Source organism: Giraffa tippelskirchi, chromosome 5 (assembly GCF_054371585.1).
Source record: "Giraffa tippelskirchi isolate mGirTip1 chromosome 5, T2T-mGirTip1v1.2.pri, whole genome shotgun sequence".
NCBI lineage: Eukaryota > Metazoa > Chordata > Mammalia > Artiodactyla > Giraffidae > Giraffa > Giraffa tippelskirchi.
The window spans coordinates 13,961,414-13,986,170 of record NC_137279.1 but is presented as its reverse complement, the minus strand read 5'-3'; the positions used below and the strand labels follow the sequence as shown (position 1 = coordinate 13,986,170).

General features: G+C 37.2%; 1 protein-coding gene across 9 annotated transcripts in view; it reads left to right on the top strand.

Moving 5' to 3' along the window:
• Positions 1-24,757, top strand: part of LOC145506823 (uncharacterized) — a 294,395-nt gene that overhangs the window by 176,462 nt on the left and 93,176 nt on the right. For 3 of the 9 annotated variants that reach the window (XR_014054367.1, XM_081492232.1, XM_081492239.1), the window contains one exon: positions 21,338-22,045. The exons of 1 other annotated variant lie outside the window; for it this stretch is intronic. The gene's annotated coding sequence lies outside the window, so the exon portion shown is untranslated. Of the gene's footprint in view, positions 1-21,337; positions 22,048-24,757 lie in introns of those variants that run through there. 5 more of the 9 variants (XM_081492240.1, XM_081492234.1, XM_081492237.1 and 2 more) reach the window with 3 other exon arrangements.

The window sequence follows — 24,757 nt, the reverse complement described above, 5'->3', positions numbered from 1 at the left end:
GTGCTTCCCTCATTCTGCTTCACTAAATTCTCCCACCCTCTCTCCTTAAACTCCCTCGCTCAGAAGGCAAAGTTAAACCACTGTTTTAAAGTTTCCTTTTTGTTCAGAGTCAGTATACTTTTCTTACTATTCGATGACATGTTGTATCGGAGGAGCATTTTTATGGCTCACAAGTACTTTCTTATAATTTATACCATGTTTGTGGGCAAGGAAGTATCTATTTAACATTTAACATATTGGGATTTGGGGAAGCAGAGAGGTTAAATGACTAGTCCAAGGACACACAGCTACTATGTGGTAGACCTGGGCCAGAAATTAAGGTATTTTTCTAATAGTACCCCTCTCTAATAATACCTTTCTCTAATAATATCTTTCACAATATTAAATTTCAGTATTAGAATGGAGGCTTTTACTTGAATGTAAAATGCAAAGAAACTAAATAAAGAAAATATTCAAAATATATTCTGCCATTTTGTTCTTGTTAAAAATAAACTATACAAGAATATATTTGTTTTTTTAAAGAATTCTGACAGTTCAGACAAAGCAAGTCCCCACTTACTCACCCAAGTCTCACTGCCCTTCATAGAGGTGACTACTGTTATCAATCAGCTTGTACGTATCTCTCTTTTAAAAAGTGGTCTCTGGTGTTGCTTTATCTGGTTTGAAAAGTAGTATGTTGTCATTATAAGAGAAAAAATAAGAGAAAAAATCACCCACTCATTATCTCACTAAACAGAGATAAATATTTTAGTGTCTTTCCTACTATTTTTTTTTAAATTATTTTTTTTGGAGTGTAGTTGATTTACAATATTGTTAATTTCTGCTGTGCAGCAAAGTGAATCAGTTATACATATACATATACCCACTCTTAGATTCTATTCCCATGTAGGTCATCACATAGTAGAGCTCCCTGTGCTATACAGTAGATTCTTATTAGTTATCTATTTCAGAGTAGTGTGTATATGTCAATTCCAATCTCCCAATTTAGCCCTCCTCCTCCCAACCCCTTGAAAACCTTAAGTTTGTTTTCTATATCTGTGACTCTATTTATGTTTTGTAAATAGCCTACTAGTTTTTATCTATGAGACATTTATAATCATGCATATTTTATATAATTGTATTTTTAGTGCGTGTACAGTTGCCTGACTTTTAAAAAGCTTTAACACTGTTGGGTAGCTGCCCGTTCTCCAGCCCAGTCACCCACCTAGAAGCTAGTACCACATCACAACCAGCTGTCTGCATGGCATCATACCCCCAAATGCCAGATATCTATCCCTTGAGAAAGAAATTCTGCTCCTAAGAATATTTCCTGCCTCACTAAGGATAAGTGAGGCATTGTGTGCTAACAAAAAACAACAAAATGCCCTAATCTCAACCAATGGGAGAAAGGTTAAATAAATTATGTTGCATCTATAAGATGGAATGCTGCCATCAAAAATCATGATTTCCCCTTGAAGAAAAATGACATCTTTTCTTCTCAAGCTAGGACGGATAACAACTAACGAAAGGTCAAAAGGGATTTTTGCATGTGGACACGCAGGTTTTGGTTGATTCTTTATCTATTTAATACAAAAAATATGCTATACCCCAAACATTGTGGTCTATTGTTATTTAATAAGGGAACCTATCTAAAAAATTCATTATTTTCTAATTACCTGGGAAAATGCCTATAATAAAATAATAGGTATATGTATACTTATTATATCATACTTATAATATATATATGAGTATGTATAAACTGTGTGTATAAAATACATATAATATTATAATTTACAAATATATCTATGTATTTCATACCTTTACATTAGATTATGTTTTTTAAAGTATATTAATTTGTGCTAAATAATTTCATAAGAAATGCATTAAAATATTAACTGCAGTTATCTCTCAGAAGTGGATGATGGCTGATTATTTCCTTCAACATATTTTTCTGTGCTTTTCTACTTCTTCCAGTAAAGATATATTACTTTTATGAGGAAAACAAATTTTTTACCATTGTATTATGGGCATTTTCCCATATTGCTAACAATTTTTTTGGAACCCTTGTTTTTAATAACAGCATATTTCTTTAGTTAGATGTGGTCCCCTAATTTAACTATTTACTATAATATTGGAAGTTTCCAATATTTTTGCAATTATAAATAATGTTGAGATAAATTATCTCCTTTACCAGGTGGGAATGTTCTTTTTCTCTCTAATAGGGTGCTTCTTCATTTATGAACCTCACTGAGTGTTTTTCAGGAAGAGATAACAGATTCGATGTTAATTATTGAATCTCATTGTCTAGGTGAGTGCCTCACATCTACTGAGCCACTTATATCAAAAGAATAATGACGGGGACAATAATAATGAACGTGCATCTTTGGTTACTCATTAATGCCATCTGCTCAGTAAACCATTAATGAGCTTACACTTTTGACCTGTGAAAAGTACTTTTAATTACACTTTTCTTCCCTCTTTTCACTGTGTTATTCTACCAGACTGCTGGACCCTTTGAACATGCTGTCACTTGTTTGGAGCAGCAAATAAGCTCTCTGGTTTTATGCTGACTTAAACAATGATTAAAAACAAATATCCCTCTAGGCTTTGGATGTTGCACTGAGTATAGGATGAATATTTTGGGGTTAAGAGTCCCCACAGTCTATTTGATTAATAAAACAAATCATGTAACTTTTCAGTAATAGATAATTGCTCAATGATTACAAATAAAACAAAAACATAAAAATTATGAAACTAAATAGTAATCAAATAAATTGAAGCAACTATTAAAATTAAATAACCTTTTAAACCTATGAAATTAGCAAAGATTTTTAAACTGAAACATCCAATTTTGTCAGGATATAGAGAAAAGCATTCATGAAAAGCTTATGGGCCTGTGAGATTGTAAATTGATTCCCTTTGTTAAATTTGGACATAAAAATTAATGCCTTAAAATCTGCTTTCTCTTTGAGCCAGTGTTTATATTTAGAGAAATGTATCCTAAAGAAATAATTATTACAGTGGAATTCTGGTAGAGATTAGTGACAAAAAATGTTCAGCAATATTTACACTAAGAAATAAAGAGAACAATCTCAACCTGAATATATTCAGTCAATATGTATTGAGTCCTATTATATGCCAAATTCCATCATTCCTCAGAATCTTTGTATACAAGGATGATAGAATAGGTGACCAAATATCTATAGCTCAGTAGGTACATCCATTCAGTGAAATCCTAGGTACCCATTTAAAAATTATGCTGCAGAAGTTTACTTCAGTTAAGATAGAGTAACAGGGTTTAGATTTACCTTACTGTGTTAAGCAACAAAATACAAGAGAAATTTTGCCAAGTAATGATATTCAGGCATTGAACAATGGGCAGTGTAGGACTGTAATCTCTGAGAGAAGGGAAATTAAAAAAAAACTAAGATTTTGGGGAAGTCAAGGCTGCTAACATTGTTAGAGTGTAATGCTTGGGAGGAAGAACTCCATGAAGAGAGAGCTTCATAGATCTCTAGAGGGATCCCCTTGAGTCTTTGATTGAGTGCTGATCTGTACATATGTGAAAAGAAACTTTCTGAACCTAAGGAAATAACTGCTAGAAGGAATGGGTAAGAAATAGCCACATCACACAATGTTGGGAAGTACTAATGTTTCCTTTAGCCAGAGTACAAAGATTTTATAGAGTAGAATTCTTAGAAAGTAATCACTTTAATAATGGAGATTAATTGGCCTTAGACTAAAGGCTGCTTTGGACCTATCCTAACAAACCTTAAAAGCAAGATACACAAAGATGCAGCTGATTGCTAATAACTTCACTGCACACCAGAACAAAATCCAATGCTGTTTAAAGTAATTTAACAAAATTCGGCTACCAATGATGTAAAATTAACTCTCCATAGCAATCAATCAAAAATTATCAGATATGCAAAGAGGTAGAAACATCCGACTCATAGTCAGAAGAAAAATCAGTCAATAGAAAAAGAAATAACACAGGTACAGAAACTAGCAGAAAAAGAACATCAAAGCAGCTATTATACACACACACACACACACACACACGTATGTTCAAAAAGGTATAGGAAAACCTGATGATGATAGAAATTAAAGATATTAAAAAAAACCTAGGTGGGACTTTTAGAGATGAAAAATAAAATACCAGAAACAAAAAATACATTGGATGAGATTAACAGCAGATTAGATACTGCCAAAGAAGAGATCACTTTAAAGATATAGCAATAGAAGCATTCCAAAATGAGGCAAAGATGTAATTTTTTTTTAAGGAACAGAACATCAGTGATGTGTGAACCAATATAACACATTCTATCACATGTGTTACTAGAAGCAGAAAATTTTTTTTCTGGAAATAACGGGCAAAGTTGGAGAGTTGATGGTTGCAAAGGGCAAGAAGATAATTTTTTGGATGATTGAAATATTTTATATCAATTAAATATATATTAATTGTGGTAGTTATGCAATTTTATTCGTCTGTCAAAACTCATTAGACTTAAAATTGGTAAATTTTACTGCAGATTTATCTTTATAAAAATTATGGTCCCCTTCATAAAAATGATGTGGAGTATCATGAAATGATGATGAAAAATGTAGTAAGGTAAAAAAGAAAAGCTTGTAATACACGTTTACATTACATTGTATTTTTTGAAAAATGTAGAAAAGACTCTTGAGAGTCCCTTTGAAAGCAAGGAGATCAAACCAGTCAATCTTAAAGGAAGTCAATCCTGAAGATTCACTGGAAGGACTGATGCTGAAGCAGAAGCTCCAATACTTGGTCTGCCTGCTGTGAACAGCTGACTCATTGGGAAAGACCCTGAAGCTGGAAAAGATTGAGGACAGAAAGAGAAGGGGATGACAGAGGATGAGATGGTTGGATGGCATCATGGGTTCAATGACAAGAACTTGGGCAAACTGCGGGAGATGGTGAAGGACAGGGAAGCCTGTGTTGCAGTCCAAGGGGTCACAAAGAGTTGGACATGACTTAGCGACTGAACAACAACAAAGAAAAAGGCTGAAGAGATATATAACAAAATATTAGCCCTTCTGATTGCTTTGTAATGGGAAAATTTTTTTAAGTAAATTAATTTTTCTTCTTTTTACTTGTGTTTAGTTTTAGTTTTCAATTTTTCACCAAAGACTAGTTCCACTGTTAAGACTTGAAAGATGTGATAGGAATCACCAGCCCTGCATCTTTCAAGTCTTTGATGATGGAACTAGTCTTTCTGATGGTCGGGGGGTGGTGGGGGTTGGTGTTTCATAATACTCCACAGTTCAAGAGACTAATGTGCAGACTTTGCCCAAATCTGAGTATACATACTCAGACTATATACTCTGAACTGGGGATACAATCACCTAGTAGGTTTATGGTCACCCAGGACCTATGAATAGATGGGCTGATCTGTACGATAATCTCTTAACTATAAGTGGTGTACCTCAGGATGGGTCTCCAAGAATTAGCAAATTTTGGAGCTGAAGTCAGTAAAGATTCAGAGGACTGGTTATTTCCCTCTTCAGTGCGCAGTTTTCTTGTCAAATGGTCAGGCTTCCCACAGTTTTCGTGGAAAAGTTAGTAGAGAGATGGATGTAAAATCCCTGCTTTCCTGTGCTTGCAGGTTTCTTCCTCAGTAGTGCCTTGCTTTCCTTCTACGAACTGATTCCAATCAGAGAAGTGGCTATTACAATCCTTCACATCAGTTCTTTGTTTGCCAGACTTAAAGTAGTTAGTTACATAAATCAAGTAGGATCTTAGTGGGCTCCCCACTATTTCAACCTGAGAGGACCCACAATAAACCAACAAAAAGAATCATTCATTGAATGTCAGACAGTTCTGCCCATTAGGTTATCTTTCATTTGTGTACATTGCACTTCATCATTAAAAATCAATACTCAGCTTCTGTGACCCCAGAATCCTGGTTCAGTTCAGTTCAGTCGCTCAGTCGTGTCCGACTCTTTGCGAACCCATGAATCGCAGCACGCCAGGCCTCCCTGTCCATCACCAACTCCCAGAGTTTACCCAAACCCATGTCCATCGAGTCGGTGATGCCATCCAACCATCTCATCCTCTGTCGTCCCCTTCTCCTCCTGCCCCCAATCCTTCCCAGCATTAGGGTCTTTTCCAGTGAGTCAACTCTTCACATGAGGTGGCCAAAGTATTGGAGTTTCATCTTCAACATCAGTCCTTCCAATGAACACCCAGGACTGATCTCCTTAGGATGGACTGGTTGGATCTCCTTGCAGTCCAAGGGACTCTCAAGAGTCTTCTCCAACACCACAGTTCAAAAGCATCAATTCTTCGGCGCTCAGCTTTCTTCACCGTCCAGCTCTCACATCCATACATGACCACTGGAAAAACCATAGCCTTGACTAGACAGACCTTTGTTGGCAAAGTAATGTCTCTGCTTTTAAATATGCTGTCTAGGTTGGTCATAACCTTCCTTCCAAGGAGTAAGTGTTTAATTTCATGGCTGCAATCCTGGTATTTTTCAGTATAATCAGTGGAGGGCATTTCCAGTGCAGTGTCTCCAGCTTATAGGAAATAACTGCATGCATGGGTGCTCAGTCACTCAGTTATGTCCGACTCTTTTTGACCCCATGGACTGTAGCCCGCCAGGCTCTTCTGTCCATGGAATTTCCCAGGCAAGGTAGTGGAGTGGGTTGCCATTTCCTCCTGCGGGGGACCTTCCCAAACCAAGGATCGAACTCATGTCTCCTGCATTTCCGGTGGATTCTTTACCTCTGAGCCACCTGGGAAGCCCATCGGCTATTACTAGGTGAGGCCTTATGAGACCTTCAAGCAAGGCAAGTCTAGTTTTATTAAAAGGAGGATTTGAGACTTTTTCCACTCTCAGTAGACAGCTTAGCTCAGTGTAGTCAGTCATCTGAATCTTCCCATATGTCCTTACTTTACATCTTGGGGCTCTAGTCTTTTATTACTGCTGCCCTTAGTTTCACCTATTTGCCTAGGTTGTGAATTATATTTAATGGACATGGTTAAATGTTACGAAATGGGTAACATCTAAAATCAATCTTTGAGTTTGTTTTGGAGTTGTTACAGGCCTTCAGGAGCAAGAGATTGGAGACTCATATAGGACCATTATAGAAATCCCCTGATAATTGGTCTGTATTTTTAGCCAGTAATTTTTAACTTTCAAAATATCCTTCTGTTTCCTTAAGCTATCAAATGTTCTTGTGCTTTTTCGTTCCTTTTATATAGTAGTTATTTGATAGAGGAGTGGTCCCCAACCTTTTTTGCACCAGGGACCAGTTTTGTGGAAGACAGTTTTTCCACAGACCCAGGGTGAGGGGATGGTCTTGGGATGATTCAATCACATAACATTTATTATGCACTTTATTTCTATTATTATTACATCAGCTTCGCCTCAGATCATCAGGCACTAGATCCTGGAGGTTGGGAACCCCTGTTATGAATGGGGGTCTCGCCAAACCTGCCTTCAGTGAGGTCTTCATTCTAGCTGATCACCATTTGCCCTTGGCTGCCACAGGCTGCTAGAGTTTCATCCATTACTACCAGCCGGGCTTATTGTTCCATTTAGCTGCAATCAGGTCAGATGATATATTCATTCATAATGCCTCTGTTTCATTAGGAATCTGTTGCTTGTCCCTGATACCTGACAGATATCTGCTTATTTAGGTTCAGTGATAGGCAGAACAAAGCCTCTGAAGATGCCCCTCTCCTAATGCCTGGAACCTGTGAGTGTGTTAAGTTTACATGGCAAAGAAGAATCAAGGGTGCAGATGGAATTAATGTTGACAATCAACTGGCTTTACAATAAGGAGACTAGCCTGGATTATCCAGGTGGAACCAGTATAATCACCAGAATCCTTAAAAGTGGAGGAAGGCATTAGAAAAAGGGAGAGTCAGAGGGAGATGGGTTAAGGGAAGAACGGTCAGAGAGATGCAATGTTGCTGGCTTTAAAAATGGAAGAAAGACGCCTCTGAAAACTGGGGAAATCAAGAAAATGGATTCATCTCCGGAGTCCCCAGAAAGGAATGCAGACTTGCTGATACCTTGATTTTAGGACTCCTGACTTCTAGAACTGTAAGTGAATGATTTTGTGTTGTCTTAAACTACAAAGTTTGTAGTAACATTGCAGTAGCAATAGAAAACTAAGTAGATTCTTAGTTTCAAGCACAAGAAACTACATGGCTTTAAATATATATATATATATTTATTTTTATTTATTTATTTGACTGCACCAGTCTTAGTTGTGGCATGCAAACTCTTATTTGCTTAATGCGGGGTCTAGTTCCCTGACCAGGGATTGAACCCAGGCCCCCTGCATTGGGAGTACAGAGTCTTAGCCACTGGACCACCAGGCAAGTCCCCTAAATGTCTATTATTGACAGAGTTTTATCAGAGAGCACATAGACTATCTGGGAGAACCAGAACACAAGCCCTGGAGGCTCTCTGTCCGAAGTCATACCACAATCTTCTTGAGAACGTGGTTCACTGAACCGTCTCAGTCCCCTTGGGGGCATAGCAACTGAGCTTGCACTGTTGATGGCATCGCTGGACACTAAGTCTCAAACACTGTTGCTGGAACTTCAGCCTCTCTCTGGAAACTAAATGTAGGTGCTATTCTGTATCACCCTCTCCAGACATAGATTTTGTGCAGTCTCCACTTCTTTGGGTCATTAACATCTAATCAGAACCTAGAATCTAGATGTATGATTATCTTGGCTTGGCTTGTGTGCTTGCACTGTAGCTGCAAGGGATTTTGAGAAATATCTGCCATAGCTTACTTTTCTGCTCTGATTCCAGGGTGGTGCATTCCTCACTTAAGAAGGTGATTCAGCTGCTAGTTACTAAAAAGAATGACTAATGCCTACCACAGCATTTATAATTCCAGAAGAGGAGAGATTTTTGTCTCCCAGGGTCTGTTCCAATCTCTGAGAAAGATTCTGATTGGCCTTAGGTCTTTTGCTGACCCCCTGTAATGAATTATTGTTTAATATGAGTAGAGGGTCACTGATTAGCAGGTTTTGGTGGGGGTCCTTAACTTCCCTTTATGGAAAGATATAGGTACCCAAAGGAAAAGTGATTCAGTTAGCAGACAAAGAGGGAGAGGAAAAAGCCATATTATGATAAAAAGAGCTTATGAATATAGCTAAACCCATTTGAGTTAAATCATTGCTTGCTGGTTTGCAAAATTTACTCAAATGTACCTGCATTTTACCAGGGGAGTTAAACAGTCCTAATTCTGGTGCCGAGTTGCTTGTATATGTCCAGGTTCTGTCTCTACTAACTGGGTGATTTTTATGTTTCAATGTTCTCATTTTTAGAATGGGAATAAGAATAGTATTTCATAGAACAGTTGTGATTAATACATGAATTAATGAACTTAGAATAGTGCTTGGTACATAGTAATTGCTATCATTAATTATTATTATTATTTTAATACAACTCAGACACACAAAGGCAGGAACTTAATTATTTTTGTATAATCTAGTTTTCAAACTGTTATTTCTGCTAATGGTGGTGGAGTGTGGGTGTGGGAGGGGAACTGAAAATTGCCAGTAAGGGATAATTCAAGCAGCATATTTTAGAGACAAAAGCAGTAAGTTTAAAACTCAAACTCCTAAAACAACTGTCTCCCCTCTCTTGTGGGGTCTCACCTCCTCTCCTTTCCTTCCCTAATGTGAACTGGGGTGCAGGAAGAAAACGTGGTAGCAGGGTGGTACTCAAGCTGTCTCCTGTATCTCCTCAGATGTCCATCTGACTGGTGTGTCTGGTCAGATCCTGTCCCTTTAATCTTGGCCACTGAAGTATGGCTGGTTTGGGGCATCCCTGAAGAATTTGGGTCCTGCCACAGCCTCCAGAAACAAAGTCCATGCTCATTGTGACCCTTCCTACCGACTCCAGGCTGCTTCACTTTAATTTTCCTAGAATGCCCAGAATTTCCACCTGTTTTATCTCTGCATTTTATGGTATGCATTACCACCCTCTGGGCTTCCCAGGTGGTACAGTTGTAAAAAATCTGCCTGCCGATGCAGGAGACATGAGTTTGATCCCTAGGTCAGGAAGATCCCCTGGAGGAAGAAATGGCTACCCACTCCAATATTCTTGCCTGCAGAATCCCATGGACAGAGGAGCCTGGCATTTTACAGTCCATGGGGTCGCAAAGAGGCAGACACGACTGAGCACTCACACCACCCTCTGAGCACCACCCTCTACCGTTCTACACTGTTAACCTCGTACCATGTTGAAAAGAGCATGTAAAATGCTAGTCTTTTTTAAGGAGTTTGCATTTTCTAAAGGCTATTCTTTTGAGAAATGAGGAGAAAGTCCCTGTACTTGGATTCCTCTAGCTTCCTGAACTTCTTCCTTTTCTTTTTTTCTTACTCTCTCCTGTCATCTCCAGTTCCCCCAGTGACAAAGATTTCTTTTTTTCCTTTCTCTGAGTTAAGAGGTGTACCATATCCTGAATTCTCTCTGCCTTTGTTTCCCTGCTTTGTCTTTCAGGCTCTGGTTCTTAGTATTTCAAGAAAAACCTTTTGAGTTGCAAAATTTTATTCCTTCTAAATAGAACTTGGTAATCAAAACTTAAAAATGGCACTAAAACGTATAACTTGAAAATTAAAGCTGGACAATAACTCTATCTTTCCTCTGAAAATGTTAAATGCTCTTGTTTTATTGGGTAGGGAGCAGCAAGGCAAGTATACCAGTTTAATATTTAAAAAATAGTATCCCTGTTCTACCAGCTAAGCAGCAGATACATGATAACAAGCTATTCTTCTTTTATGTAAATATACTTGTTCAAAAGATATCAGTAAATAATGCTTAACTTTATGCATAAATGTTGGAGTTGCTCAGCAATATACTGGAGCTCTATGACATTGGTTCATTCACTCAACAAATATAAACTGATAGCCTGTTGTATGCTAGGACTTGCTTTAAGTGTTCTGTAATTTCCTTTCTAGAGTTTAGGCCAAATAGGTGACATTGCTTCCAACAGTGAAATTTTCTACGAAATAGCCCCAGATTCTTCAGTAAGTTGGGTATGGCCCAAGGTGCACCATGTATATACCAAAACCACCCATTAACAAATAGTAATTTTTCAGTGTAGTGACCAAACCCAGCCCAGCATAATTGCCAGGTTCATAGATCTCCTGTTGGTTTCCTTCTTCTTTTTGCCCAAGGCTGGCCATGAGCTCTGACATTGGCCTTGGCAGCAGAGGAGGGTTAATGACAGTAATGAGTTATCCTGAATCTAAGGAGAAGTCCCCTTGTTGTTTATTCACAATTAGTCACTAAGTTGTGTTCAACTCTTTGCAACCCTGTTATCTGTAGCCCACCAGGCTCCTCTGTCCATGAGACTTCCCAAGCAAGAATACTGGTGTGGGTTGCCATTTCCTTCTCCAGGGGATCTTCCTAACCCGAGATGGAGCCCACATCTCTTGCATTGGTAGGCAGATTCTTAACCACTGAGCCACTAGGGAAGCCCAAACTGCCCTTGGTTTGCTGATTTTTGGAATGGGAAGCTGTTGGTAAAATTGATGTCTCTTACTGAGGAGAAAAGATACTGTTCCAAGTAGCAGAGTTCTGAGTGTGTCTTTTTGACCCTCTGTTTCCTAATTTTATGTGAACATGGTATAATTAGATTTCAAATTGTGAGAAGTTCATGGAGAAAGCAGGTAACTGGAAACATCTTGGCTATACTATACATGTCATGTATAGATCATATTTACCATTCCTAGTTAATAAGATAATAGGTAAAGCTATAGGTTAAATTTACTATAAAAATAAACATCTACAACTTAATTTTACCCATTCTCTGTAATGATAAAAATATAACCAATTTTCCAGAGATCATATGAATTTTTTGGTATGTGTCAAGGATATTCTGAAGTGTTTTGCTATATATGAAATGGCAATTTTTCATGTGCAAAAGCAGATTTTAGAAAGATAGCAATAGATATGTCAAGATAAAACTGAAGATGCTTACCCATGCAAGAAAATGTCATATGTAGCCAGATTGGCTTGTAAATGCAAAAGCTTCTTATAACTCTTGAATCCTCTGAAATGTGTGCTTTTTTTTCCCCCTGTGTGCTAAGAAATCTCACAAAGGTAGCTTATCAGTTGTGATATACCTACTATGAGGACTATTTCCTTGGAAAAGGATCTCACGTTACCTATACTTCTGTGTGCGCGTGCTAAGTCGCTTCAGTCATGTCCGACTTTTCATGACCCTACGGACTGTAGTGCACCAGGCTCCTCTGTCCGTGGGATTCTCCAGGCAAGGATTCTGGAGTGAGTTGCCATGCCCTCCTCCGGGGATTGTCCTGACCCAGGGGATCAAATCCACATCTCTTACATCTCCTGCATTGGCTGGTGGGTTCTTTACCACTAGTGCCACCTAGGAAGCCCACCTATACTTCAGTGACTAAGTCAAATGCCTGAGAAATTCTTTGGAACCAATACTGAGACATTTTCCAATTTTTGAGCTGATTCTATGTGACATATGTGTTCTTAAACAGCTGTTTTAAACTATGCATTTTTCAACTTAATAATTTCCGTGCACTAAGAAGAACTCCCAAGCAAGTATCCAAAGCAAAAATCATCTTGTACTCTAATCACAATCTGATTTAGCTATTTTATAATTTTTTAAAAAGCAGGACATACCTGGTTTATATTTCACATAAAAGAAGGTTTTGAAAATACTAGATTTGTATTCATTAATGTGTAAAGTACACAGATGTTAACAGTACATTTTGATGGGTTTTGACAGATGCATGCCTACGTGACCAACATCTCAGCAAAGATGTAGAACATTTCCACAACTTGTAAATTTTCCTAAAGTGTCTTTGCAGTCAATCCCTTTTCTCCCTCCCAGCCATTGTTCTAATCTTTATTACCATAGTTTAGTTTAGCCTTTTCTTGAACTTTCTATAAAGGGAATACTCTCCTGCATCTGGATTCTTCTGTTCAAAATGTTTTTGAGATTCATGTTGTTATGGGTGTTAGTAGTTCATTCTTTTTTATTGCTATGAAGCATTCCACTTAGTGATTATGCCACAATTTGTTTAACCATACTTCTATTGATAAATATTTTAGTGTCCAATTTTTGGCAATTATAAGTAAAACTGCTGTGAATATTCTTAAAAGGTCTTTGTGTAGAAATGTTTTCATTTGTCCTAGGTAAATTATTAGGAGTGAAATTACTGGTTCATGGAGTAGGGATGTGTATAATTTACAAAGAACCAATAAATAATTTCCTGAGGTAGTTTCTGCATTTTTGTCTTCCACCAGTAATGTGGGAGTTCCAGTTGTTTCATATCCTTGCAAATATTTATATTGTCTGTTTTTTAGCCATTTGAGTGACAATTCTCATTGTGGTGCTAATTTGAATTTCTCTGATGACTAATGATGAGCACTTTTTATGTGATTCTTGGCCATTTATGTCTTGTGTTTCCTCTTTTTTTAAAAAGTATATTTTTCAGTTTTGCATATTTTAAAAATTGGGTCATTATTATTAATTTGTGGTGGTACTTTATGTTTTTTGGATGTAAGTTCTTTATCGGGTACACATGTCACAAATATTTTCTTCAGTTTCTGGATTTTTTTATTTATCAAAAGATGAGCAAAAGATTTTAATTTTTATGAAATCCGATTGATTATCTTTATTCATGATTAGAACCTTAAAAAACCTTATCTGCAAAATCTTTGTCCATCCAAGATCATAAAGATAGCCTCTTAAATTTTCTTCCATAAGCTTTATAGTTATGAGTTTTATGTTCAATCTCTAATTTTTTATATGACATGAAATAGAAGTTCAGAAGTTGCAAATGGATATATATGTTTTTCCTAGCACTATTGGTTGAAAAGACATTCCTTCCGCATTCAGCTGCATTGACTCCTTTTGTCAACAGTTTTTTATTTAACATGGATCTATCTTTGAACTCTCTTATTCTACTCCACTGATCTATTTGAATATCTGTACATTGATATTATACCATCTTAGTTACTGTAGCTTACAGTAAATCTTGAAATTGGGTAGTGTAAATACTTTAATTTTGTTTTTCTTTTTAAAGATTATTTTGACTATTTTCAGTCATTCTCATTTTCATGTAAACTTTTAGAAACAGTCTGTTAATTTCTATTTTTAAAAAGCCTTGTAGGGTTTTTAATGGGATCACCTTATTTTACATTTATTTTTTATGTTTTTTTGAGGTATAGTAGATTGACAATGTTGTGTTACTTTTTGCTGTCCACCAGAAGTGATTCAGTTATACATATCATATATACACATTCTTTTTTTTATATTCTTTTCCATTGTGGTTTATTATAGGATATCGAATATAGTTCTCTGTGTTGTATGGTAGGACCTTGTTGTTATCCATTTTAAACATAAAAGCTTGTATCTGCTAACCCCAACATTCCACTCCATCCCTCCCCCAGCACCCTCCTCCTTGGCAATCACCAGTTTGTTCTCTATGTTCATGATTCTGTTTCATAGATAGGTTCATTTGTGTCATATTTAGATTTCATATATAAGTTATATCATATGGTATCTATCTGTCTTTCTCTTTTTGACTTACCTCCACTTAGTATGAGAATCTCTAGTTGCATCCATGTTGCTGCAAATGGCATGATTTCATTCATTTTTATGACTGAGTAGCATTCCATTGTACAAATATACCACATCTTCTTTATTGAATGTTACTTTAAATCCAGAGATAAATTCGGTGAGAAAATGCCATATTAACAAACCTGAGTCTTATCTCTATTTATTTAGGTCTTTAAGTTCTCTTAGTAATATTTTAGTTGTCACTATAGAAGTCTTTCACATTTTTATTAAGTTTATTCCAAAATTCTCTTATGATATTATAAATGTCAATCAAATTTTAAATTTTTAATTATTTGCTTCTAGTTATATAGAAATAACTGATTTTGCTATATGAACCTTGTAACTTGAAACCTTGCAAAACCATTAATTAGTTATATTAGCTTCTCTATAGATTTCTTAGTATTTTCTATGTATAAATCATATCTACAAAGAAAGACAATTAAAAATTTTCTTTTTTGATATTTATGCCTTTTATTTCTTGCCTTATTGTGCTGGCTAAGACTTCCAGTTACAAGTTAAATAGAAGAGCCATTATTAGAAGAAACTGCTTCTGATCTTAGGACAAGTATGTTAGTCTTTCACCACTGAGTATAATGTTAGCTGTGGTTTTTACAGATGCCCTGCAAAATAAAGATATATTATTATTAGGTTATCTGCCACCAATTCCTTACACAAAACTCTTAAAACCCATGTAATCTCCTGAGTTATGAGGATGATGGGAACATCTAATAACAAAATTCTAATATTTGTTCTTTGACACCAAGTCCTGAAACAAAGTTCCTAAATTCTTTGAAATTCCCTAGATGATAGGAGATTTTTTTGCTCCTATGAGGTGACTCTTGGTGGGTTCATTATCATCTGGATAATCATCCAGACAACTTCAGGATGGGTTACCAGAAAGACTAAGCCATGATAAGAAGCTTTGAACTTTTGGGCCTCCTCTCTAATCCTTTGAGAAGGGTAGAGGAGTTAGAGATTGATTCATAATCCTTTATGCCTACATGATGAAGCCTTTACAAAAATATCTAAAGTGCAATGTTTGGAGAACTTCCACAAGCAAAGAGAGTGGTACATCTCAATTCCAAAGGGACAAGACTCCTGCTGTGAGGAAGCTTCCAGACCTCACGCTATTGAAATGTCATCTGTCTGTTCATCTGTATACTTTAATTATCCTTTATTATATAAACTGGTAAATGCAAATGAGTGTTTCTCTGAGTCCCGTGAGTCATTCTAGAAAATCAACCCTGAGGGGGGGGTCTTGGGAAACCCCTGTCTAGAGTTGGTCAGTTAGAAGTACAGAAAGTTGCATTTGGAATTTGAAGTGGATGGAGTCTGTGAGACTGAGACTTTAACTTGTGGAATCTAACACTAACCCCAAGTAGATAGTAGCAGAATTGAATTGTAAGACACCTCACTGGCATCAGAGAATTGGTCAGTGTGGGGGAAAAACTCCACACATTTGGTGTCAGAAGTGTTGGTGAGAGCAAAGGAAAGGCAATATTATTTATTTCTATGTCGTTTACTAGATTTAAGTTGCTGCCTTTTTATTCCTTGTTTTCCAAATTAATGAATTTGAATTTTGTCATATGTTTGTGCTTTTAATGAGATGCTTTTATGGTGAACTAAACAACCTATTGGTCATGATGCATTATACTCTGTATATTATTAATTTTTTTTTTTTTTTTGGTAAAAGTTTTATTTATTTATTTGACCACACCACACGGTATGTGGGATCTTAGTTCCCCAACTGGGAGTGCAGTATCTTAACCACTGGACCACCAGAGAAGTCCCTATATTACTAGATTCACTAATATTTTGTTAAGAATTTTGGGGGAATTCCCTGGCAGTCCAGTGGTTAGGCCTCAGTGATTTCACTGGTGGGGCTGGGTTCAACCCTATGTGGTATGGCCAAAAAAAAAAAAAAACCCAAACAGATAAAAAATCTTTATATTTATATTCAATAGTTATTGGTATATATCTGTAATATCCTTGTCAGGTTTTAGTATCAGGTTTATCCTGACCTAAGACACATTGGGTTATTTCTTTCTGTTTTATTTTCTGAGTATGTATAAAATTGATTTGTGTGTTCAGTCGCTCAGTCATGTCTGACTCTTTGCAACCCCATAGGCTGTAGCCCACCAGGCTACTCTGTCCATGGAATTTTTCAGGCAAGAATACTGGAGTGTGTTGCCATTTTCTACTCCAGTGGATCTTCCTGACCCAGGGATCATACCCATGGCTCTTGCATCTCCTGGATTGGCAGGCAGATTCTTTACCACTGTGCCACCTGGAAAGCCTATAAAATAAAATTGGTATTAGTTAAATGTTTGATAGAAATCACCAGTGACATCATCTAAGCCTTGAGGTTTCTTTTTGGAAAGTTTAAATATTCCCACATGCAAAGTTTAATGTCTTGAACAGTTATATTCAAATTGTTCCTATTACTTTTCTATTAGTTTTCATAATTTGTGTTTTCAATCAATCTCTTTTCCATGGATAATTTATTGGCATAAAGTTTTTCGTGATATTCCCTTATTATTATCTTAAGATCTAGAAGGTCTGTAATGATGTTCTTATTCCATTCCTGATATGGCATTTTGTGGGTTTTATTTCTTCCTTTTTATTTCATGGTCCAGTCTTGACAGGATTTATCACTTAAATCTTTTCAAAAATCTAGCTTTTGACTTTTAAATTTTATCTGTTGCTTGTTTACCATTTCATTGTTTTACATTCATTTGTATTTTCATTTTTGCTACTTTGAAGTTAATTACCTTGTTTTTTCTAGCTTCTTTAGGTAGAAACTTAGATCATTATTTCTTAAGTGTTTCTTTTTTTCTGATATAAGCATTCAAAGCTAGAAATTTCCCTCTAAGCTCAGTGTAGCTACATCTCACAAATTTTGACTTCATTAGCGTTTTGCTTGAGATACTTTCTAATTTGCATTTAAATTGATCTTTGACTTATGGATTATTTAGGAGTAGGTTTGGTAATTTCCAGATTCTGTGGTTTTTCTATTGATAACTGACTTCTAATTTAATTCTGTTGCACTTGGAGGAATTCTCTAAGTTCTTTGACTTTGAGATTTGACTTATATCCCTATCATACAGGCCTTCTAGATATTTGTTCCATGTGTATTTGGAAGAAGCATTTTGTGCACTTGTTGATGTATTTTATAAAAGTCAAGTAGATCTAGTTGGTTGATAGTGTTGGTCAAATTTTCAGTATCCTTATTGATCTTCCCTATTTGATATATTAACATAATGACTGAAAGAAGAATGTATACTTCAACTTTGCCTATTAGATTTCTTTTTCTCCCTTCAGTTCTGTTTTTGTTTCATGTATTTTGCAGTCATGCTGTCCATGAATGGACACGTTTATCATTATGAAGTATCCTTCTTTATCTCTGGTAATATCTCTCATCTTGAAGTCTACTTTATCTGATATTAATATGACCAGTGAGAAAATGATAGACTTTAAAATGCTTTCTGTTCATCTCTCTCATCTGCCAACTTACTGTCCCTCCTGTTGTCCTTTTCCCGTCAATATTAGTTTATTGGTGGGGAGTCAGAGACTGTTTTGGGTTCTGACACTGCAGTTTTCTTAAAACTGGGCAGCACTGAGACAAGTGCAGGGCAGGAGTGAAGCGCTTTGTTGGTCTCAGCCTATATGAATAGGATGACAGGCTTAATCTACCTTTGGAAACATTTTTGGTTTTTGCTTCCACCAAGCTAGTTAGAGGTATTATTTTGCTGAGAGAGATTAAAACTGAAAAAGTATTTTCAGGTGGTATCAGCTTGCTAAGAATTGTAGAGGTTATTTTTCTTCAGTTGTCTTTATTTTCAATATTTTACATGGTAGAGGAAACCTATGGCATTTTGATTTGAAAAGCTTAAGATTCACTGGTCTGGGATTCCAGCCTGAGAGTCAGAAGAATGGTATGTTTTTTTGTTGTTTGAAATTCCAAATGTCTGACTTAAGGCAAGTTTTTAAAAAGCTATCTGCTGCTGCCATCCACCCCCCCTCCCTCAACAAATACTGAAACAAAGGCTGTGATGCTTATCATAACCTATAACTCATGGACTTTTGTTCTTGAATATGACCTTTGAGATTATCTACTCCTACTAGGTAATTTTATATGTAAGGAGACTGGGGCTTCGAGAGGCTGAGTGATATGCCTAAACAACATTCAGCATGCTCACAGCAGAATGGAATTTGAACCCTAGACTATGATTTTTACTAAAATATGATGGATTTAGAGAGCATTTAGAAAGACTCCAAAATAATGAGTCCAAAGATTCCAAAATAATGAGTCTATACAAAATTTGACTAATAATATGTCAAATGATTTAAAACATTTTAAAAATGGTGTTACCTGAGTTTGAAAAAGCAGAGCAGTGTTTATTTTACGTAGCTGAATTTGAATTTAAGCAATCATGTCAGAAGAGCCCCATAAATCCTTGTCAAGTACCAAAAAATCTGATTTAAAGAAAATGTCATTTTCTTCTTTATTTTTGACATAACAGTATCAATTTGTATAGCTTTTAATGATTACAAATGTTTCATTTGATCCTCACAAATAACACTATAAAAATAATAGCTAAAAATGCTGAGTCCTTGCTATGGGCCAGGAACTCTTCTAAGAGCTTTATATCTATCAACTTTTTCCTTAAAACAACCCTAGTTACTCTTGTTGCCCTCATTTTATTGATGAGGAAACCAAAACACAATGTTAAAGTAACTTTCTCAAGGTCACGGAGCCTTGAAGGAGAGCTGAGACTGGCCCTAGAATGGATACCTTTAGTCACGTTCCTGGAGAGCTGCTTAGGTAAGCAGGGTCAAGGTATAGATTGTTCTTTATCTTTTTCCCATGAAGTTTTATTTTATTTTTTTCCCCTCCCAGTGCTGCTATGTTTACCTGGAATACTTTATCCAGGTACCTTTTTCCAAGGCCAAATGCTGCATTATATAACTTGGCACTGGCCATGTCTAAGTCATTAGGGAGAGTGTTTCTCAAGATATTAAGAAAAATCATGATAAATTTTCTTGTAATTAAAATGAAATCTTTAGTTTTGACTTTGCTACATTTGGGGCTTCAAATTACAGAGATTTTCCTCTGTTACACCCTTCAATTTGCCAGAGTTTATTTTGGGAAAAAAATTGTAATTCTGTATAATTCTCTTTCTAAAGAGAAAGAAAGAAAAGAAAATGTAGAGACTGAGAAGACAAGCCACAGACTAGGAGAAAATATTTGCAAAAAGCACTTCTGTTAAAAAGCTGTTATCTAAAACATACAAAATCTTAAAGCTTAACAATAAGAAACAACTCTATAAAAATGAGTCAAAGACTGCATATGAAAAGATGTTCCATATCATGTGTAATCAGGGAAATGCTAATTAAGTCAACAATAAAATGCCACTGCCCACCTATCAGAATGGCCAAAATCTGGAACTCTGATAGTACCCAATCCTGAGTAGTATTGGAGCAATAAGAACTCTTATTCATTACCAGTGAGAATGCAAAATGATACAGCCACTTTGGAAGAAAATTTGACACTTTCTTACAGAACTAAACATTCTCTTACCATACAGTACACAAGTTGCATTCCTTAGCATTTATCCAAAGGAGTTGAAAACATGTCCACACAAAAACCTGCACATGGCCATTTATAGCACCTTTATTCATAATTGCTACATCTTGGAAGTAGCCAGATGTTCTTCAGTGGGTGAATGGTTAAATAAACTGAGGTACATCCAGACCATAGAATATTGCTGCTGCTGCTAAGTCGCTGCAGTCGTGTCCGACTCTGTGCGACCCCATAGACGGCAGCCTACCAGGCTCCGCCATCCTAGGGATTCTCCAGGCAAGAATACTAGAGTGGGTTGCCATTTCCTTCTCCAGTGCATGAAAGGGAAAAGTGAAAGTGAAGTCGCTCAGTCGTGTCCGACTCTTAGCGACCCCATGGACGGTAGCCTACCAGGCTCCTCCATCCATGGGATTTTCCAGGCAAGAGTACTGGAGTGGGGTGCCATTGCCTTCTCCGCATAGAATATTATTCAGTGCTAAAAGGAAATGTTATTAAGCCATGAAAAGGCAAGGAGGAAACTTAAATGCATGTTACTAAGTGAAAGAAGCCAATCTGTAAAAGCTATACACTGTACAATTTCAACCATATGACATTCTGGAAAAGACAGAATTATGGACACAGTAAAAATATCTGTCGTTCCTAGGAAAAGGGATGAATAGGCAAAGCACGGAGGATTTTTAGGGCAGTGAAAATGCTTTGTATAATACTATAATTATAGATACATGTTGTCATACGTTTTTCCAGTCACTTAGAATGCATAGCAATGAAGAAAGGTATAAAGTAAACTATGTACTTTGGGTGATTATGATGTGCCAATATAGACTCATCAATTGAATAAATGTACCTCTCTGGTGGTAGATATTGATGATGGGAGAGGCTGCATGTGCTGGGAGGGGGACGTAGTATATGGGAAATTTCTGTACCTTCGTCTCAATTTTGCTGAAAATCTAAAATGGCTCTGCAGAATCTTAAAAAAAAAAAAAAAAGCAGATATGAACAGAACTACATGGCACATTGGATATAATCTAGATGCAAAAAAATGTGTATAGGAGGATGGGACTAGGTGAGAGATACAGACTTGCAGGTAGAGATAGTTCAGTTTTGTGTTTTACAATATTTGTTTATTGAGTACTTACCCTGAGCCAGGTACTGATTTTTCCCATCCTATAGATGTAAAACTGAAGCTTAGAGAAGAATCAGCAACTGAAGTCTTAAACAGAGCAACTGAAGCAACTGACGCCAGAAACAGAGCTGGGACTTAAATCCAGATCAGTCTGGCTCTGAGGAGTGTATTCCTTATCATCTGCCATACTGCCTGTGAGATGCTTGTGAGACCATCTTGGAGAGATGTACACTAGGCAGCAGAAAATAAGTCTGAAATCCAGGATTAGGTATGAATGTGGCCACTGAGTTGAACTGAAGACAAAGGGAATGACTTGCCACTTTGGATGAATTTAAGTGACAGATTCCGCATGACAGAAAAGACAAGGAAGTATGCTACCATAATTGATGTCCAGGTCCAGGAACATGTTAGTCATCTGTTATGGTTGAATTGTTACCCTCTCCAATCAGGTGACCCACTTTGAGACAAGTGTGACAGATAAGAATGTTTTATTTACAGTTTTTCATACATCATAGCTGCTTTCTACATGTTGAACCCTTTAATCATCCTCCAAACCACCTTCTCTCTTTAGGGGATAACACTGTGTGAAAATACTGGAATCTGGACTAGCACTCACTGTGCACCAGTGCTGTATAGAAAAAAAAATCAACATCAGAGTCCTGATCTGCTGAAAGCTCAGACCCTATCCCCAACTGGGATCAGGGCTCTGTACCCTTGATCTTAAGATGAATAAAATAAAGTGTGAATGTATCTTTTATCTGGTTATGTTCTGTTACTTTAAAATAGTTTAGTCTTGAATGTCACTGAAGTCCTGTGACTTTTTCAGCCTCCCACCTCCCTTTAAACTAACCCAAAGATAGTTTTCTTTATTTCTCTGGGCTGCTGTCATCTTATACAGAGTTTCAAGACAGCCAAAAGCAGCACCCAGATCATATTTTTCCATCTATCCTATTTTTAAAGAAAATTTTTATACTCAAAAGCCTGTGATTTTTTTTTTCCCCAGAAACAACCTGAAATGATAACTTGAACCTTTTTCCTTTCTGCTTTTCTTCTTGAGAAGAGTTGCCTTGGATCAGAGAGTCCTAGGTTTCATTGTAATTCTGTCAAGTATTAGCAATGTAACAATAGGCAAGATCCTCAAATACACTGATCCTTAATTTCCTTGCCTGTGAAGTGGAGAGAATACCAATGCTTTAGATAGTGAAGATGCAGTGAGATGTATTTTCCATTTAGATACATTCCATACATTCCATAGTTCCTGGTGTACAGTAGTCGTCTAATACATGCTTGTCTCTCTAGTCTTCTCTCCTCTTTATAACTTTTACTTCTCTTTCTTTTCCTCCTGCTGGAAGGGAGAGAACTGAAGACAGTCATTTTGTGTCTGGATGGCCTTCTGTAAGGGCATAGGGAAATTTTGCTTTGATTCATCCTCTTACGTGTTTTCTTTGCTCTCCTTTGCAACCTGCCCTGGCCTCAAGCCTCCTTGTTTAAGGTATGCCATTTGCTTATTTCCCCTAAATCCTCCTTTCTATTGCTTCCTCTATTCTTTATTTATTAAAGCAAGCTCAAGGATTGGTACATCTAACAAAGGAAAGACAATAAATAAGGACAGCTAAAGGGGTGGGATAAAATTGTCCTTTGAAACCCTCTACTGCAATTCCGTATATGTCTAGGAGGAACACGAGTGTATCATACAGTCTTTACCTGGCAAAATAGTTGTATAGGATGGAGGTCTTCAATCTTTTCTGTGCTGAGTTAAACTCTGAATGACATTCTTGTTCTTGACATACTTTCTTGGAGACAGAGGTGAGATAGGTTGTAGGTTATGGACAACTCTAAGAGCCTCTTGCTCTATCTTCTCAGTATTCACCCCAGTCTCTCTCCTAGAGAAGAAATGCAAGTGAATTTGAGATTATTATGGGCACAGACTTTAATTGATTCTTGTGTATAAAAAAGGTGAATCATCCTAACTCCTTAGCACTTTGTGTTTATTAAAGTTTACTGCCTTCTTATTCACAACAGATTGTACCCTAAGTCTCAAAACTGCATTTGGTTGGTTGCAAATTGCTGCTTTTGAGAGATCTGTTAATCATCCATAAAACCAGAAGGTCTGGTTTGGGCTTCCCTGGTGGCTCAGATGGTAAAGAATCTGCCTGCAATGCAAGAGACTGGGGTTCAATCCCTGGGTCGGGAAGATTCCCTGGAGAAGAGAATAGCTACTCATTCCAGCATTTTTTGCCTGGAGAATCCCATAGACAGAGGAGCCTAGGGTTGCAAAGAGTTGGGCATGACTTGATGACTAGCACTCGTTTGGTGATTTCTAAGGTTGCTTTGAGTTTTAACATTCTATGTTTTCCTCACATTGTGCCACAAAGTCCCAGATCATACTGGTCATGGATGACCAGATCGCTTCTGAAAGACCTGGTGTTGTGGGTGGAGTTGGGTACCCAAATACATGTTCAAGTCCCCCAGTTCCTGTGAATGTATTCTTACTTAGAAATAATGTTTATTCAGATGTAGTCAAGTTAAGATGATGACATCCCGGGTTGGGGTGGAAGCTAATTCAATGACTGGTGTCCTTGTAAGAAGAGGGAGACTTGGACTCAGACACAGACAAGGGAGAGAACACCGTGAGGCAGTTGAGGCAGGGATCGCAGTGAAGCATCCACAGTCCAAGCCACCCCAAGGATCGCTGGTGACATCCAGAGGCCAGGAGAGAGGCCTTGAACAGATTCCCTCCGGCCCTCCAGAAGGAACCAACCCTCCCACTAGTTTAGTTCCAGACTTCTGGGCCCCAGAACTATGAGGCAATATGTTTCTGCTGGTTTCAGCCATCCAGTTTGTGGTCATTTGTTACGGCAGCTTGAGGAAACGGATACACCTGACAAACTTGGTCCTGACCGATGTTTAAAGTTTGGTGTTCTGCCATCCCTTTCATGTGCTCTGAGACAGGATGGGTCTCCAGCGGGCATGTGTACTTGGCCTGTGGGACTGCTTCTCCTGATCTCTCCCCATGGGAAGCGTGTAGTCTTTCTGGCCTTTCTAAGGGACAGTAAGTCCCCTACGTATGAACCTTCAAGTTATGAACTTTCAAAGATGCGAACCTGCATTCACATGTCCAGTCATGGAGGTTAGTTCACGTGTCTCGCACACATTGTCGCGTGCGTGGTGCCTCTATGATGGCTGTGGTTTTGTGTACTTTCCTGTACAGTGTTATGTAGAGTACAGTAGTACGGTATCTTTTATTCCAAGCCCAGGATGGCTGGAAGCAAGTGTAAAAGCAGCAGTGATGTAGTTGGCACTGTACTGTAAGATTAAAAATGTTTTATTTTTGTGTTTGTTATGTATTTGTATGAAAAGTATTATAAACTTATTACAGTATAGTACCATGTACCCCACTTTGTTAGTTGGATACCTAGGCTAACTTTGTTGGACTTATGAACAAATTGGATTTACAAACATGGTCT